Below are 8,888 nucleotides of genomic sequence, written 5' to 3' on the forward strand. Positions count from 1 at the left end.
GACCTACCTACCTCATCACACCATTTTTAAAAGTTATCCCTGTGGGCCAGATCCATCCTTAGTATAACTCCACTGAGTAGAATGGACACACAGTTGGGGGAAAAAGTGGCCAAACTGGATGCAAACCAGGGATCGGCAGTCTTTGGCACGTGATCCATCAGAGAAATCCCCTGGTGGGCTGAGACGGTTTGTTTACCCGCAGCATCCACAGGTTTGGTCGATCGCAGCTCCCACTAGCTGCGGTTCGCCGTTCCAGGCCAATGAGGGCTGCGGGAAGTGGCATAGGCCGAGGAATGTGCTGGTCACCGCTTCCCGCAGCTCCCATTGGCCTGGAATGGTGAACCGCAGCCACTGGGAGCTGCGAGCAGCTGAACCTGCAGATGCTGCAGGTAAACAAACCATTCCAGCCCGCCAGTGGATTTCCCTGATGGATTGCGTGACAAAAGTTGCCGATCCCTGATTTAAACCATCCAGTGAAGAAAGTCTTAAAGAAACATTGTCACGGAAATATGGGGATGGATCCCTAGATCCACCTAGACCTGGGTGACTCAGACCTGCCCCTGAGAGTATATCTATACTGCAATGTAAGCCCATGCTTGAGCCTGGGCTCAAGCTTCCCCTCCCCCACCCCCGTGTCTACACTGCCATTGCGCTAACCCAGGGCTTGGACCCAGGGTCCCTGGACCCTGCAGTGCTGGAGGGTCTGAGCTCAAGTTAAGCCAGGACCCAGGGTCTGAGTCCTATTGCTTTGCAGCGTAGATGCAGCCCTGCTTGACTGTGGTCCTGGGAGTCAGCCGGAAGTATCCCAGAATTCCATGGGACACCTTCCTTAGTTCTTTCTATCCCAGAAATCTGCAATCCATTCTGTTGAGAATGGGAGCCACCCACCTTTTGCAGGTGGCAGCCACTCAGGTCAGTGTTAACCCATTGTCCTCTGATCACCAATCTGTAAGCACACTATCAGCGAATCTCCTGGGTTTGCAATGGAGAGCAAACAGATCAAGCCTTTTGAAACACAAACTACTTCCGGGGGGGGGGGGGGGGAAAGGCAGTAAAGTTTTCCCACAGTGCATCACAGTTCTAGGGGTAGAGCAGCTGAATTTCAGAGTGGGGCGCACTAGGGAGTCTGGGATATAGTTACTTTGACTCAGGACTGCTCACTGCAATGTGGATGCCAGAGTGCTAGGTTCAAGCATCGGTTGGAAAAGCTGTAACATAGGATTAAAATACAATATAGGTTCCCTAACACAGGTCATCTGACTCAAGTCCCACTAACCCTTGGGTTACACTGCAATGTAGACATGCTCAGAGAGATAGCTTGTGAGTCTGTTTTGTTCTTACACTTTGGCAATACTTAAAGAGCCTCATTGAACTGATTTTTAAAAAAAAAAAAACCATCTGTACTTGACATAGGATTCAATGGGGGAGAGGGTAGGAAAGGTATCTAAGCAATATTTCTGTCCAAAGCTGAGATCATTCTTGCCTAAATTATACTGGAAGGACTGGGATTATTTCACTAGTCACGATCACCAGGGTGCAAAGTACTTTGGCCACACACCCCTGAATCCCCTGACTAGCCTTGACATGCCCCCTACCATGAATGGGCAGCATAGAGTCCACTATATCTGCTTTACATTGCCTGGGAAATTCACCACTGGAGAATCCTCCATTGTTCTGTTGGAGCAGATTACTGGCTGCCTTACACAGTCTGAGTAAGCACAATGTAGCTAGCCAGAGGGCTGGGGATCTGGTTCATAGCTGTGGAAACAGATACTATATAATGTGTCTAAATTTAATTAACCTAGTAAAATATGAAATGTATCATTGCTGCTGTTGTGTATGAGCCAACAACATTATGGAAATAAGAAGGAGAGGGCGATATGTTGCAGTATTTTTATGTTTGTAAATTACACACATTCCACTCTCCTGGTCCACTGTCACTAAGTGCATATCACATATGGGGAATCAGTGGCAGAGCGTACAACTCCTGATCATCTTAAAAGGTGTGTGCGGAATACGGGCATTGGGATGGAAGGAAGAATGGATGATGCTTAGTCAGAAGCCTTGGTCTCCTGTTTTCTGAATAGGCCACAATATCAACAACCATGCACTACCATTTTAATTGCATAAGTTTAATAGGGTATGTGGGTGTGGGTGTGGGTGGTGAGAAACAACAACAGAAACAGTTCAACATTCACATTTTCATATTTCTGATTCCTTCTCCTTCACTCCAGAAAGCAAACAATACTAATGTATTCTATTGTCAATTTGCCTATGTGGGATATTGTCCCCCAAGCCTTGAGATAGAAGGCTATTTCTTCTGCTAATCCAACCCTCTAGAGGCATTTTAGCAACTAATCGGGATGAATCAAATCATTCCTGCTGCATATAATTAATTCTGAGCCAATCTAATTTTTATTAGTCATGGTTTCAGTTACCTAGATTTGCATGACTAGAATTGCCCTTGAGCACATGAAATTTCTTTGTAGATTTGATTTGAAAATGTAGTGGGTAGCTCCCCCCTCATTCAACCCATTTTTGATGATTGCTAATCCAATTGTGTCTAGATTTGCACCCTTCTTGGTACATGTTGTAAAATAAAATCTTTGTGGTAGAACTTGAAAAATCAACTTACTTACGTGAGATTTTTAAAAAGTGAATTTAGGCCTTGTGAATGAGATGTACAACATCTATGAAAGGATTAGTTGATGGAAGTCAACTCTTAGCAATTGCTAAACAAGATTCACTTATTCTTGGACCACTTGGTCTGTGAGTCAGAGTTTGTTCTCTAACTGCAGTTTAAACTAGCTGAGGATCTGTGTTTCAGTGGCTGGGTGCATTACCATGTGTCCTGATAGGAGTGAGTGTTCGGTGAGAAGCTCACATGGGCTCCATTTTCTGCTCATGCAGTTTGAATTAGCTGGCTTCTGATTATTTAGTGGAATTGATCTGTCTTAATAAAGGACTAGACCACCTTTTCCCCTATCTATTTGTTGCCACACAAAATATGTTAAACCAAGGCAGCCTATGATTCTCCCAAGATCTGCATAGAACTTCAGTGATCCTTTACAGGTCAGGGCTTTGGAATGAGGGTGCCAACAAGACAACTAATTGGCACTAATACTGATGGTGGTTTTTTGGGCGTTGAGAGTGGAGCCAAAGTGCCAACCCCATTCACAGAGGCAGCCATACCACATAGGGCCAAACAAAGGTGGCTTGGAACCAATGATTTAGAAGTTAAAGGCTCCATATACTATTACAAATCCCCTAAGCCATCCAGTCCCCATTTTATTTCTCCCATTTGGAACATCTGATTCTAGATAGATATATTTGATTATTAAACAAGAAGCAGTTCTGACTCTTGCCAAATGGTATCAAAACAAATGCAAGAAAAGCTACAGCATTTCCTTTAATAACATTTTCTCTTTACAAAACGTCCCATAGAGATGCAGCAGACATATGTGATATTAATATTATGCAACTTAACTGATGCTTAGAAGCATTTGGGAAAACTTTGACTGACTGGCGCTTACAATTGCTAATGAGGGGATCTCAGATACAGGCATACAGTAGAATAAAGCAGTTTATTTTTCAGCATGACATTGCTCCATCTGAGTGGGGAAAAAAAACCAACAACACACCAAACAGACAAGCTACATACGAGATAATGTGGGCCACTGAGCTGTGCAGCAGTGGGTTTGTGAAGAAGCTAATGACTGGAGGCCAATCTCTGTAATCTAACTGTGTACACACGCACCCTCTCCCTCTCATTAGCAGTGTCTGAACATTCATCTTCCCCACCTGGAGACAGCAGAGTGCCTGGGGAACAGCCAGGAGAGAAGGCAACTGGGACTACTTTTTCCTACACAGATCAACTTCACTCCAGCTGGAGACAGCACCCTCCCCTACTTGTGAGAAGCAACTCCCTCAAAATAAGACTAGAACAGTTGCCCTTTGAGACACCAAAACACTTCATTTCTTAAAGGAAGAGATGCTATTCTGGACTCCTTCAACACAGTGATCAGCTTTGTCACATTTGAGATCCTCTACCGCTCAAATGGTCCTTCCATTAGCCACCTACTTCCCCCATGCACCCTGGTTCATCTATTAGAAAATAGCTCTGATTTTGCAACTGCAAGGGGGAGAAGGGGAAAACTTAAGTATATTGGTTCTTTGCCTTTTTCCTTTAAAAGTGGTTGTCATAAACAGAGTGTTAAGGGTTAATGTCTCTTACACCTGTAAAGGGTTACAAGCAGGAAACTGAACACCTGACCAGAAGACCAATCAGGAAACAAGATACTTTCAAAGCTGGGTGGAGGGAAGTTTTTGTGTGAGTTCTTTGTTCTTTCTTCTTCTCTCAGAGGGTCTGAGAGAGACCAGACATTACTACAGGCTCTCTAAGTTTCTTTTCATAGAGTAAGTAAAACAGGTGGTTTAGGCTTTTTAATTGTTTTAACTCTATTTGCAATTGTGGATCTGGCTGGTTAACTTTTATATGTGCAGTTGCTGGGAATATTTTGATTTGTATTGGTACTGGGGGGAAGGTCTCTTTCTGGTATCTGTAAGCTATAAGACCCTGTAATATTTACATCCTGAAGTTACAGAGATAATTCTTTACTTTTTCCTTTCTTTTATTAAAAGATTTCTTTTTAGAGAACCTGATTGATTTTTTTTTGGTTTCCCTTGTTTTATCCCAGGGGATTGGGATAACTCACCAGGACGGATGGGGGGAGACGGAAGGAGAGAGTGATAAACTCTCTCTCTGTTTTCCTTGAATCTGTTTGCCTCTTTGTGGAAGGGAAGGGAGATGCTTCTCTGTGTGGTGATTTAAGAGGTTAGATCAGTATCTCAGGATAGCCCAGGGAGGGAAGTTCTGAGAGGGGGAAGGTGGGGGAATGGTTTATTTCTCCTTGTTTTAAGAACCCAAGGGATCTGGGTTCTTGGGGTCCCCAGGGAAGGTGGGGAGGTCAGAGTGCCCCAAAACACTATTTTTGGGTGGTGGCAGCCTATCAGATCTAAGCTGATAATTAAGCTTAGGGAAATTCATGCTAGTATCTCATTTTCTGGACTCTAAGGTTCAGATTTGAGAATGATTGCTAGGACAGTGGTGCTAGGAATTTATGCATAGAGATAATGCAGACAGATTGATCTACACTAAACTAATCTCACTGACAGCTCCTGTGTTCAACTCTCATTTTAAATGCCTTTATTGTCTTGCAAAAGCAAAAAGATATTCAACCACTAGATTTTGCAGAGCACACAACTCCTCATTTCTCAGGGGAAAACAGTCACAGAGAATTCCATATTGTAGATTCACAAAGAAGAAAAAGTTGGCACCTTTACTCCATTTATAGATGTCAATAAACATTCAGATTGTAAAACAGGCATAGTTGCTTGGAAGTCCATACCATTGCATTTTCATGCAGTTGTTTGTTTACTTTGAATGACTTCCACCCAAAAAACGTATTCCAGAGGTGTAAAGTTTTGCAACTGAGTGCTGACAGCTACTCTGGCCCTGCTTCTTCCTGTGACCCAGCTGGAGGGCTGTCACATGGAGTTAGGCTGGGCAGAAGTAAAAACTGGAGGAAAAATCTTAACAATAAAAATGGACTATTTTTATGTTTTTTATGTTTAGCTAACCTTATAGGGCTAAACTCTGAAGTTGATACCATGCACAGTCCCACTGAAGTCAGTGGAGCTACTTGTGCAGTGAAGTGCTACTCATGATGAATAAGAGTGTTAAAGTCTGGTTCCTAGTGAAATTTATATAAGCAACATTTTTTTTTAAATTGAAGACGTACTGTAGGTGTTTAATAGGACTTACATTTTATATCCTGTCTCCTGCAATAATTTGAACAGAGATGAACAGAAGAGAATCAAACATCTTGCTCATCAATAGCCATCTATGTACCCAGCTTTTCCCCAACTGAAGCAAAGATACAGGAATTTAGCTACAAACTTGATGAATTCCTTTTTTTTTTTAAAAGATGTAAATTAATAATGCTCTAGGCAGGCATGATTTTTCAGGGGATGGAGAGTACACACTTGTTTTTACTTTAATTCCTGACATGGCTCACTTTTTATTTATTTATTTTTAAAATGTATGTACTGCATGACAGCAGGTTTAGTTTCCTTTCATGTGTTAGAATTCTGAAAGAAGTTTCCTCCTGTCCACCATTCATGTGTAGAAACGGCTCCAAGTAGTTAAAGTACTGGTGCCACTCCTGTCATTACCTGCCATTTGTCCATTATGCAACATCAGTGTGAGGATAATGAAGAAACCCATAAGTAGAGTTTATATGAAGTTTAAATGGAGCATATGAGTGATTTAGTTTAATTGGAAGAGTCTTGATATGCAAGGGACAGCTTTCCCACACTGTAGAAATCCATATGTTAGAATACTTCTGTTTTTAGAATGTCATAGCATAACAGCCAAGAGTTGCCAGAATGAGGCCACTGTGACTGTCCGGCTTTGAAAATAAACATTTGACAGAACTGCTCCTTGTGCTGCAACCACCACATGCACAGCATATTTACAAATGCAAAAATTCAAAGTGGTTCAGTCTGCTTCATTATGACAACACAGGCAATTCAGTGGGTATGTTTTCGGAATGGCACACAGGACGTTAGGCACAAAACTCCTGCTAATAATAATAAGAAGTGGGCATTTAATGCCGTTTATAGATTGGGAACATATGAAAGCATGCGTAGTGATAGAGACAGATAAATAGGGAAGGATTTTTAAAATCAGAATGCAATTTCTCTACCACACAGTTGGCAATAGTAAGTATTTCCTAGTAATAGATCCAGTCTGCATCTACTGAAACAGCATCAGTGCTATGCATTTTAATGAAACTTGCTCTCCAACAAATGCCATTTCCTCCCTCTTGGGTGGGTTCCAGTGATTCTGTAAAAAAGAAAAGGGATCTGCTTTGATTTTTGGAAGATTTCCATGTTTATTTTCATGACATTGGGGTACCTGGATTCCCTGAAACTACAGGTTGAAATCCCAGCAGGATTATCTGTCTGGATATGTAGGTTTTTATAGGGTGTCCATCTCTGTGATATGCAAATTCCTAACTCAGGTCTTTATTTTTTTCCCATTTGAACAATTTATTAGTATGCCTGTTTTACAAGTTTTAGAAAAAGAATCCCAGGATTTTGCCTCCTGTGTGTTTTCGCCTTGCTTCCTCATGGTCCGTGATGCCAGCAGAAGTTGTCAGCACTATGTACCCAAACTGACCTGAAGGCAAAAGTTTGTTCTGCCACTTTTCAAGGTCCTTCAACTGAACATCAAATCTGAGACTGATCACACTACACTTGTTCAGTCTGGCTGTGAGATTAACATCAATTTTCCCAGCTCTGTGATCATCAGTGATCTCAAATTCACCAGTGTAACCATGCTTCATCATCACAGTTAAAAAACTGCAGGATTACTTTAGAGAACTTGACTTTTCCACGTTTCTCTGCATTGTTGATGCTCTTAAGGGCATTGGCCAGAACATTCATGCGCACCATGATGCCGGTGCAGCAAGATGGCAGAAAAAAGCTTTATCACAGGCAGATGGATTGAGTATCATGCAGAATACCTTTCCAATGTGGATCTTTCCAATGTGACCTTAAGAACCAAGGTTCTGTCTGCTGCTCTGATTGGACATAAGAAATCTCTTATCACTTCAGTACATAAGGATTCATTGTCCTTAGCCCACATTCCCTATCACACTGTTGTGTGCCCTGCTACATCCTGTTTGGATGCCAGCCACCGCACCACATGTGGCCAGATTTCTGAGTCATGTAGTTTACAAAAGGCTAAAATCACTGATGTTGCTGCACAATATACCTGACTAAGTAATGAAAGAAAAGAAAGTAAAGACTTGAGGATTTGGGCCATGGTCTGCATTTGTTTTTAGCACTTTTTATTGTAGTGGTTTAGCAAACCCAGTATGAATCTTGATCTGTAAACTTCCACATGATTTAATTTGGGAAACTGTATTTAGGTCAATTCCTTCGTGCTATGATTACTGTGGTTTACTAGCAGAAAATGCATTGCTGGCCATTAATGTACTAGCAATTACTGGACTGAAATGAGATAACTACTTTTTGCTAAGGCCTTCTCCATCTAATTTTGAACATCCAGTACCTCCATTGGACATCTTGAGAGAATTGGAATGCTCCCATATTGAGGCTTATCCTAACCTTTTTGTTCAGAAAGTCACTCAATTCTCCCCCCGCCCCCATCCACCCAGAATTCAATAGGAAACAGTTGAAGTTCCCTGTCTCCATTACAATCAGGTATTTAGAGGTTGCCCCATACCCTTTTTGAAAAACAGAAAGAATGTGTCCTAGAACTTAGAAGCAACACATATAGAATGGTACCTGAACTTCCTATATTTCTAAGTGGGAATGATGGGCTGAAAAACATGCTAACATTTTGATATTTCTGCTTTAGTGCAATTTGAGCTTTGTTGCAGTTTAATTTACTGTAGTGAGTTATTGTGCCTTGTCACATGTAAAGCTGTGAAGTCATTATAGGGGAACTTGTGACATTTTTAACTTTTCTGAAGCAGTTTCGAAATGAACATAAAAGTAAAGGCAGACACTGTGTCTGCTCCAAGCTGCTATAATTAATGATAAGGGGTCTGATAAGTAAAACAAGTTATGGAGCTTTCATAGAGGATTAAATCCTGTTCATAAAGAAGCTACATGCCATGCAATTGGGATTGTTGTGCTTTATGATTCAGAAAGGGTGGACAATGCTTTTAGCCATGTGAAATGCAACTTTACTGCCTTGCTAAAGTGCTTTCTTCCTGTATGCTAGCAACACTTATTCATAATGCCTCTGAGGGAGAAACAACTCACACTGAAACAATCAAAAAGAAAAGGCACAG

General features: G+C 41.6%; 1 pseudogene; it reads right to left on the reverse strand.

Moving 5' to 3' along the window:
• Window positions 1-7,102: 7,102 nt before the first annotated feature.
• Window positions 7,103-7,542, reverse strand: LOC127045686 (40S ribosomal protein S15a-like; annotated as a pseudogene).
• Window positions 7,543-8,888: the final 1,346 nt, after the last annotated feature.

Source organism: Gopherus flavomarginatus, chromosome 2 (assembly GCF_025201925.1).
Source record: "Gopherus flavomarginatus isolate rGopFla2 chromosome 2, rGopFla2.mat.asm, whole genome shotgun sequence".
Taxonomy (NCBI): domain Eukaryota; kingdom Metazoa; phylum Chordata; order Testudines; family Testudinidae; genus Gopherus; species Gopherus flavomarginatus.